The following is an 11,075-nucleotide window of genomic DNA, read 5'->3' on the forward strand; positions in this document are numbered from 1 at the left end:
TTTATTTTTAGTTTCAATTTACTCTCAATTTTTGTAAAAATGAAACAATATTATCCCTCCTTAAATTGACACGTAAATATTATGATGATATTCTTACAAAAATTAACACTTTTATTAAATATTTGTAGAAATATTTTAAATTAACTTTAAATTCTTTACAAACATTAAACTTTGGTTTTGTTTTGAACTTGAAATTTAGTTCCTAAACTTATGTGTGACAAGTTATTTGATTTTTAATCTTCACTAAGTTTGTATAATATGGTACACTTGATGTCTTTATATATGATGACAAAATTGTTAAGTGTTGAAATTAAGTTTGGGATTTAACTTTGTTTAATAATAAAACTAAAAAAAAGTTTGTATATTTAATAAAAATGTCAATTTTAGTAAGAATATGATCATAAGATTTATACAAAAAGTAAATTAAGTGTCAATTTAAGGAGAAACAATATGACTTCATTTTTACAAAAAATTGAGACTAAATTGAAACTAAAAACAAATATAGGGACCAAATTAAATTATTTTGACACGTGACACAATTGTAAAATGAAACGTGTAAAAAATCTAAAAATTCAAAAAAAAAATTCAAAAAAAAAAATTAAAACAATAACAAAAACAGAAATTGACATGTGGCATTGACTTTAACACGTTTGGTAAAAATTAGTGACAATGACCAAATTGAGTCATTTTTAAAAAAAACAAGAACCAAATTGAGACAACGAAAAATTGGAGAACCAATTTGACATCAGTTGACAAATACAAGAACCAAAAGAGTAATTTAACCTTAAATATTTGAACATGTTCCAAACTCGAATAAATTTGTAAGACTTAATCATACTTTTTTTTATATTATATAGAGAGAAACAAAATTACAAATAAAAATATTATTTCAATAGAGATTCTATTCACATGTTTAAATTTAAATGGAGTTGCTTATAAATTAAAAAGAATTATTTACATAAGTAACCTCTTCTTCAAATTTAAACAATAATATTAAATAATATATTTATTTTTAAGCTAATTCTAATAAGTAACTCTCATCGGAAATCTTTTTACAAATTATCAATTATAGTTTTACTTTCTTCCAAAAAAATATTCTTATATCATATATATTCATTGATTTGAACATATTAATTCTAGAATGTAAATAAATAATTAAATATAGAATATTAACTATTTAATAACTAAAGTCACATGTTAATTTATAAATTTAAAAATAAATAAAGTAATGTATAAACTATTAATATCTGCCCGTCTAGCTCAGTTGGTAGAGCGCAAGGCTCTTAACCTTGTGGTCGTGGGTTCGAGCCCCACGGTGGGCGTTTTTTTTTTCATGTTTTTATGTTTTTTATTTTTTATTTTAGATAACTTACAGTTTTCTTTTTTCAAAATGTCTTATCCTTGTGGTCTGATTTCGAACCCACGGTGGGCGTTTTATTTTTCATTTCTTTTTGTTTTTTAATTCCTTTTACTTACAGTATTTTTTTTTTCAAAATGTCCTATGTATCTTATTTTAGTGTGGTATGTTTTTATTTACAAAATCAAATATTCTATATCATATTTAAGCGTCCATAATCTTAATGATAAAATATAATTTTATTTGTCAACATTATGCTAAGTTTTATTGAAATATTATTTCTTTTATCAAACTTGAAATATTTAATATAATGATATATTCATTGAAAAATTGCATAATTAAAAGAAATTATAATTTAAAAATTCTTCTTCAAAATCTTATTAATTTAACTTAATCCAGGAATTTCATATAAATATTTTAGATAACTTTATCGATATTCATTGACGGATCTTGACTAAAAGTGTCGGAGGGGCCAAAGTAATATAATTTTGAGATCATCATATTCGATCATTAGTATAATGTTTCAAAAAATGACTTTTTTAACTGAACATTTTTTATTATTAGTATAATGTTTCAAAATATAATATGTGAAGAGGTAGAATCTATCTTGTTTTAGTCAATAATTTTCTTTTCATCACTCTTAAACGATTAATTTATTCTTTCATTCTTTATAAATATACCTTGTTTGTAAATAATACTAAAAAATAATTGATCATAATCTAATTGATCATAATAAATAATTGATCATTATTAAAAGAAAAATATATTCATTATTATTAATACATAATACATTATTATTATGTTTTCTATATTCATAAGAAAATGAATATACAAAAAGCTCATGAGATAAAAAATATTTTTTTCATTATCAAGACAAGAGACAGGAAAGAAAGAGAATAAATGAGAAATATAATGAGCTTATGTCTAATTTTTTTTTTCTTTAGAAAAAAAAAAGAAGACATATAAGAGTAAGAGATTATTACAATTTATGACAAACTAAAAAGACATTGAAAAGGAAAATAAAAATTATGTTAATAAATATTTGGTTTAATTACTCGTTTGATTCATACTTTCGTTTAACAATGTTAAGTTGGTCCTCCAATTTTTTTAATCTCAATTTGGTCCCGATTTTTGAAAAACTGATGTAATTCGGTCTTTTACGATATATTTCGTTAAATTTCTCGAAACAAATCAATGATCTTTTCATTAAAATTGAGACTCTTAATATGGATGATTTACTTTATTGGTGTAATTAACTTAATCCTAGTATCAATTTTTAAATAAAAACAGGGACCAAAAGAAAAATTAAACCTAAATATTTTTATTTTTTATTATATTTAATTTTATATTTTATTATGTATTTACATTAAATTTTAAGATTAAATAAAAGAAATAAAAAATTAAAAAATTAAATTTTTATTAATTTCTAATATATATTACCTACAATTTAAAAAATTTAAAAATTTAATAAATTTCAAATATATATTATATATATATATATATATAATTGAAAAAAAAAGTCAAAATTTTGGGGGGGCCAGGCCCCTCCCTACCCCAAAAAGATCCGTCACTGTCGATAGTGATGAATATTCAAATTATGAGTTGGAGATTTTAATACCAAAACACTATTTAGATGTAATTAGGTAAGTTATTCGATACAAAAGGAAATTGAATCACAAAATAGACTTAAATTACTTTTTCAACGATAAAAATTGAATTACTTTTATAAAGAGATCTCACATATATTTTATATGTACAGTAATATTTTGTTTAAGTTTGTATTTTAATATTAAAAGTTGGATGTAGACATATTAAATTTTAAGAGTCATATTGTAATATGAAATATTAGGAGTCATATAATATAAAATAAGTGTTGAAAATTTTAAAAATTGTGAAAATATAAGAGATATAATAATAAGATAAAAAAAATATGTTAAAAGAGAATATTTATTTTATTTATTCATATTCTCTCTATATAATATATATATATATATATATATATATATATATATAATAATCCTTTATATAATTTTATCATCCATTATACCTTTATTTATTTATTTATTTTAATTATAATAAGATATTTACTTTTTAACCTAACTTCGTTAGCATTCTTAAAATTTTTGATTTGTACTTCCAATAAGATATAAGTTCATGATGAAAAATAAAAAATTAAAAAAGAATTCAAATAATTACCTATAAAACTCATTACTTACAAAATCATTGTCATAAATATGTAACTTTTAGAGAATAAATGTTCTAACTAAATAATGAAATCAAGACTTACAAAACTCATATGATATAGGTGTCATCAATCTGCAATTAGTAAACAATTTTCATCATTTTGTGTGTGTAAAACTCATGTTAGACATCACTTACATTACAAGATACCATATTATCAACAAACTTTATATGTGAAAAAAGATTCTATTGATAAAATATCGACAAATAAAATCTGTTGATGAAATAGAATTTACTGTTGAATTTTAGGATTTTAATTACTGACAAATATTTTTGTCAGTAATGGATCCGTTAGGGAAATTCATTGATAATGCAAACAAATATTTTTACCAATGGATTTAGGCTATCGATAATTATTGACGATTAATTGCTAATGGATTTTTTGTCATTAGTAATTAGCGATGTATTTTGTTATCTATTATATCAATTGTAAGGCCCAATTAATTCTTTTTCCCTTTTTCTGCCCTAATCTAAAAGGGCTGCCCTAGTGTAATGGACCTAAGGGCTGGCCCAAGGGATAAAGCCAAACCCCAATATGCCCTAACATAATTACTCTCACTCAATCGCAGAACGTAGCTGTCTTCCTCCACTGACCTAGAGAGCTCTGCTAGGGTTTACACAATCTCGATCAAACCAAGCCCAATTTCGTTTCTACTTTCCAAGTAAGTATTCTGTTAGCTAATGACTAATCCTTCCCGGTTGCGGTTCAATTATTCTAGTTAGGGTTTTCGTAGTAACCTTACTCTGTTTCATGTTCCATCGTGTTCAAGTCTTGGGGCTGCTTGTAGAGCTGTGATGTTCACGTCTACGTATCGAAGTTTCTGTTAGCTTTTCCAAGTAAGGGAAGCTAGACCTTATCATATCTTCTTCGGTAGAATTTGTCTGTTTGATGAGTATGTGATGGTTGGATGGTCTGTGTGTGGATTTAATCGGTTGAAAATGCTTGTTGGACTGTGTGGATGCATGTGTGTGGCTGTCGCTCGAAGGAACAGTGGCGGGCACTGGTTTTCTTGCCCATGCGAGCTTGCCTCGCCCAGGCGAGTTTAGCAGAGGCTCGCCCAGGACCTGCTGCTCGATCTCCCGCTTAGACGAGAGGTTTTTATTTTTGAGCGAGAAGTGGTCTCGCCTAGGCGAGCAGGGACTCGCCTGAGCGAGACCTCGCAGAGTCCGCTCTTTCCCTTTTCGCGATCTCGCCTAGGCGAGAGGGTTTTCGCCTGAGCGAGAGGGCCCCGTCGCCTGAGCGAGCCCTGCTTGCTTGAGCGAGGCAGCGGGTAGGTTTGGATGTTATTGTTGAATGGTACACTGATGCGTGATTGCTTGTTTGATCTAAATGCTTTACTTTGTGGGTTGAGGGAGGATGCCATGATTTGTATGTGAGTTCGAGATGGAAATGGTATGTTGCTTTATTGGGTATGAATTGGAAGGCATGAGTTGCATGATTTGTTACTTATGCATGATATTAATGTTATGGAAATTCTTGATTGGTGGGTGGGACATGTATAAAGTATGGGTAGGGCATAATTCCATGACTCTTGTGGTGAGAGATTTTGGTGGCGCCTTATCTGTTGGACGTAATTCCATAGACCCTCTCAAGGAGAATTTCATGGTGGTGCCTCGACGAAAGGACGTAATTCCATGGGGGGTCGTGGTGGTGCTTTAGGGCCAGGGCGTAATTCCACGAAGGCCACGTGGTGGTGCCTCCTGTAAGGGTGTAATTCCACGAAGGCCTCGCGGTGACGCCTCACTGCTAGGACATAATTCCACTGCCACGTGGTGGTGCCTCGATATGCGTATCCGGATAGTCAAGTCTTGGAGTCTCATACATGTTTTTGATAGCTCTGGTGTGATGCTTGTTATTTATGTTTGACCTGAGACTGCATGTTGACTGTGATGATATAAGATTCTTTTACTCTAGCTTACCCTGTTGCTTGCTTGTATGTTGTGTGTGGTTTTCTCTATTGTGATGATCATCAACCTTGTTGATGTGAGCAGATGTGAGAACCCCTGACAGTGGTGATGGTAATAGGAATGCTGCAGCTTGATGGATGGGATAGGTGTTGGGCCTACTGAGGGGCCTATTGCTGGAATATTTTACTATTTATGTTTTCCTGTCCGAACATGACCTATGGTCTTTAATTGTGTTCTTTCCTGTACTTTTCGGTTTGGGACGTGTAGGGCCCGTTCTTTGTATTTGGGTATATCCGACGTATGGGATACTCTTATACTCTAATCTCCGTACTCTCTGAACAATTCATGTATGTGATGCTTTATTTAATATGAGGTTATCCAGTTTTTGGGACGTTACATCGATGAACATTTTACTGATGAATTTTTTAGTATTGGTAATTTTGTTGTACCGACTAATTTTATAGTGATATACTATGACATCTCAATTAGGCTTACATATCAAAGATCACAAATCATTTACCATCTCATGAAAAATATAATTAAAAAAATAATAACAAAATATAAAATGGGTGGCCAAACCAAACTCATGTACAAAAAATATATACCAAACTTCTTCTATAAAAGCTAAACAACTTTAGACATAGAACGTTTATACCTATAATGAGAAGAATAAAGAGCAATCATTGATGGCATAATATCATACCATTTATAATGAATTTTATTTATAATTCTAAAGAAGCAACTTATCAATACAATGATTTCTTTCCTTAAAAATATGAAAAACTTAAACTCCATTATTTTACATATTTTCATGCATTTTATCTCTTTCTAAAAGACCAAGGAACATTTTGAGATACATAAAAAACCTTACATTGCAATACAAAAATACTTTATAGCCAAACACGTCCAAAGTCAACCTCTCGAGTGATGCTTAATAACAAGAATAATTCTATTAATTTCAATATATAAAATATTTTGCACCCATAAAAAAGCAAATAAATTTCCAATATGTTCACCCATACTACCTCTAGAAAAGCCAACACAAGTCACAAGACGAAGACTTCCACAAGTTGCACCATCAATATTCATCTTCATCCAACTAATGTTTGGGAATTGCTAAAGGACTTGTATATGCTAAAAGACCAAATTTATACAATAGTTTGACATTTGGAGAGAAGATGTAGAATGATTCCTCCTTATACTTACAAAGAAAACACATGGAACATAAATTCAACCCTCTACCATGTACCTATTTATCAACCAAAACCATATTACGAAGAAGTTTCCATAAACACAAGAAACTTTTAAGGAGGAATAAAAGAAAGTCAAATTAGCTTCCCCTATTTCTTTGGAGCAGTAGCAACAAAGAAAAATTTTCTAGCTTCCTTTTCAGTTCAAAATCTCAAAATCGTCATATATCCCATTAGGAATATCTTTAGAGGGAGTCACTTCAATATTGTGTGTAGATTGCAACTTAGAATCCCATTTAAAAAGGAGGTAGAATCCAAACAAAATTAGCCCATGCTTGAGAAATAGTGGCAAAAATGTAACTGAACAATATAAGGCACACTTGCAAGGAGAGAAATGCATCTAGCAGAACACCACAAATCATTCCAAATATTAATCCCAACACTATCACCAACAGTTCAATAACTATTCTTCCAAGATAGTATCATAAAAATATCTTATTTTAGGTGAAATAAAAGAAGACTGAAAGTAAAATAGTTTATGATATTTATGCTTTAAAAACCTTGACTGCATCTACTTTGTCCAAGGTTTGCAACTATACACATGATTTGTGCATAAACATATTGCCTAATCATATAAGAAATCGAGTCATATATATATATATGTATGTATATATATATGTATATATATATACATATATATATATATATATATATATATATATATATATATATATATATATATATATATATATATATATATATATATATATTCTCAATTGTTACATCAATAATAAGATGAAGATATATTGTATTCTCAAAATATTTAATTACGTTTTAATATATAGTATATGTTGAAACCCTACTATTTAGGGTTTTTGTTTTTGGAATCTGTTAGGGTTAGGGTTTCTAATGTTAGAAATCAGTTAGGGTTTGTTTTCCCCTTTTTTGTTTTGGGATCTATTTAATATAGATCCTCTCTCATTTTTCAGTGTCTAAGCATAGTGTGAAAATATAGTGTAAATAAGAGTTTTTCTTTCTTACTATTCAACTGCATCTTGTTTTCTTCCTCTCCTCTCTTCTTCCTTCTTCTTCCTCCATGCTTATTTTCCTTTTCATGGTGCGCCTCTGATGCAAGAGCTAGGGCTATATGTTTTTGAAGAGAGAAAAGAGGGTGTTTTTTGTGTTGTGGAAAATGATGCGAGAGGCTCAATATGGTATTAGAGCAGGTTCATAGCCTGCTCTGTTTCTGTCTGCCCACTCTATTTTTCTTGCCTCAATGATTTGCTAGTCTCAAGAAGGTTTCGTGCACCATGGTGAATGACAACAATAATAAAGAAATCAAGTCAGAAGTCAACAACGCAGGTCAACATACACAAAGATTGGATCTTGATCAATCCCTTATCCCCACCAGCCCATACTACATACATCTAGGGGAGAACCCATGACAGGTTCTTGTATCCCTAGCTCTAAATGAGACTAATTACAGCTCATGGAGTAGAAATATGAGAAGAGCTCTCATGTCCAAAAGTAAATTGAAATTTGTGGATGACAACATTAAAATTCCCACCAGAGACTAGCCTCTCTATGAAGCTTGGGAAATAGCCAATGTTATGATTTTGTCTGGAATTATTAGGACTCTTTCTCCTCAAATAGTAGAAAGTGTGATCTATATTGATTCTACAAAAGATCTTTGGGAAGACTGAAAGGAAAGATTCACAAAGGGGGATTATTTCCACATTTCAGACCTTCTTTAGGAAATACACTCTGCCAAGCAAGGTGAAAGGAGTATCACTTAATTATTCATAGATATGAAGATCGTTTGGGAAGAATTAGAGCTTCTCACACCTATTCCTAATTGCGTTTGTGGTAAGCCTTGTGAATGTAATCTTTCTAAAGCTTTCGTGAAACAAAGGGAAATTGAGTATGTGATATGTTTTCTAAAGGGTTTGAATGATAACTATAACACTATTAAGACTCAAATTCTGTTGTTAGAACCCCTACCCAATATGAATAAAGTTTAATCCCTCATTATGCAACAAGAAAGACAAAACAATGGTGCTACTAGTTTAAACCTAAAAGGTAAGGTTTTATTCAATACCACCGAAAGGCATTACAAATCTTAAGAACAGAGCAATTGGAAAGGTCAAGGCAAAGGTGTTAGTTCTCAGTCTCAAGGAAGGGGTAGAGGTAGGAATCCCAATTATGGCAAACATTGCTCTTATTGCCATAAGATGAATCATACCATTGATGAATGTTATTCCAAACATGGCTATCCCCCTAGTATAAATAGAGGACTGGATACAACATCAATCCCCCTGAAAAAGGAAGTCAAGATTAGAAGGAGTAGCAGGTTTGTAATCTGAATATGAAAGAAGACCCTAATGACAAGTAGAATGTCAGGGATGACACCATCAAAGGGCTCACAGCAGACCAAATGAAAAAATTGTTGAAACTCCTGAGTGACTAATGATTCTAGGCACAATATTAACCAAATTCAAAGGCATGCCACTTCTTTTGACAAAGAATCGCAAGGTAAAGACCACCATGCTCTTGATACTGGTGCAACTGATCATGTTGCACAAAATAAAGGTTGCTTTACCACCTTTTTCAAGATAAGACCTGCAAATATTAAACTGCCTAATAATAGTAATGTCACTGTAAATTTCGCTGGAATAGTCCTATTTTCTGAAAAACTTATTCTTTTTAATGTTTTGTATGTTTCAAAATTTTCTTTCAATTTAATTTCAGTTCAAACCTTAATCAAAGATTTGAACTGTAATATGATTTTTTCCTCTAGGTGTTGTCAGATACAGGACATTACCACATCTCAGATGATTAGGCAAGTCAATTTCAATCAGGGCTTATACTATCTTAATGGCACCCTTGTTGTTGAAAATACTAATTTTGTCCTTAGTATTGTGCTTAATTATGCTAAGTGTGACATTAATATATGGCATTTTAGGCTTGGGCACCCTGCTCGTAGAACTATTGATCACATTTGTAAAGCTTTTCCTTACATTCAATCTAAAGGTTCTGATGTATGTGATGTTTGCGATTTATCCAAACAACATAAACTGCCTTTCATTAAAAGTGATACTATTTATGATTCTTGCTTTGACCTTATTCATCTTGATATATGGGGACCCATAACTATTCCTTTTATTCATGGTCATAAATATTTCCTAATTGTGGTAGATGATCATTCTAGGCATACCTGGATTTTTCTTATCACACTGAATTTGAAACCAGAAAACTTATTCAATATTTCATAATTCATATTAAAAAATTAGTTTGGCAAAACCATCAAATGTTTTAGAATTGATAATGGGCCAAAGTTTAACTATGTTGATGTGTTTAACACTTAAGGAATAAATCACCAGAGAAGTTGTGTAGAAACTCCACAATAGAATTCAGTGGTGGGGCGTAAACACCAACACATTCTTAATGTAACACGAAGTTTGTTGTTTCAATCTAATTTGCCCAAGGCTTATTGGTGTTACGCTACTACTCATGTTATTCACATCATTAACAGATTGCCTACTATTGTTCTGAATAATAAATGTCCTTATGAAATTTTGTATGATAAACCTCCTACTTATCTCAATCTTAAGGTTTTTGGAACTTTAAGTTTTGCTAGTACTCTTTAAAATAACATAACCAAACATGACCCTAGGGCTAGAAAGTGTGTCTTCCTGGGCTTTAAAATTGGTATTAAAGGTTATGTTCTCCTTGACATCATGAGTAGAGAAATTTTCGTTCCTAGAAATGTAATTTTTCATGAAAATGTTTTCCCTTATAAGGCTTTGAATCAGTGCAGTCAAGCCACTGATGACAAAAATCATGACTTGGATTTCTTGTTTGAAAACGAAAATCACTTACTTAAGAATGACAAATATGCTTATCAAGTTCTTCCGAGAGAGACTGTTGATAACACTGAAACAAAATCCATTCTTGACATTGTTAGTGATGATTCTACCTACAATGAAGACAATGAGCAACTAAGCAACAATTATCAAAACACTGAAGATACAAATCTACGAAGATCAAAAAGGCAAAGAAAGACTCCTTCTTATCTAAAGGATTACATACACCAGGTGAACAATTCCATGATCCCTAGACACTTTGTCCATAACAAATCTGTTCAGAAAACTAATTACCCTATTAGTTCCATTCTCTCATATGAATCTCTTTCTAAAGAACACCTTAATTACACTCTTGTTGTTTCTACTTATCATGAACCCCAAACTTATTCTGAAGCTTGTCAAGATACTAAATGGGTTGATGCTATTAATAAAGAAATAAAGGCTCTAGAAAATAATGAAACCTGGCACTTTACTAATCTCCCTAAAGGAAAAAAACCTATAGGATGTAAATGGATT

General features: G+C 30.6%; 1 non-coding gene across 1 annotated transcript; it reads left to right on the forward strand.

Moving 5' to 3' along the window:
• Positions 1-1,249: 1,249 nt before the first annotated feature.
• TRNAK-CUU lies at positions 1,250-1,322 on the forward strand. The gene has a single exon. It is a non-coding gene; the product is annotated as a tRNA-Lys (tRNA).
• The last annotated feature ends 9,753 nt before the right edge of the window (positions 1,323-11,075 follow it).

Source organism: Vigna unguiculata, chromosome 8 (genome assembly GCF_004118075.2).
Source record: "Vigna unguiculata cultivar IT97K-499-35 chromosome 8, ASM411807v1, whole genome shotgun sequence".
NCBI classification, from domain to species: domain Eukaryota; kingdom Viridiplantae; phylum Streptophyta; class Magnoliopsida; order Fabales; family Fabaceae; genus Vigna; species Vigna unguiculata.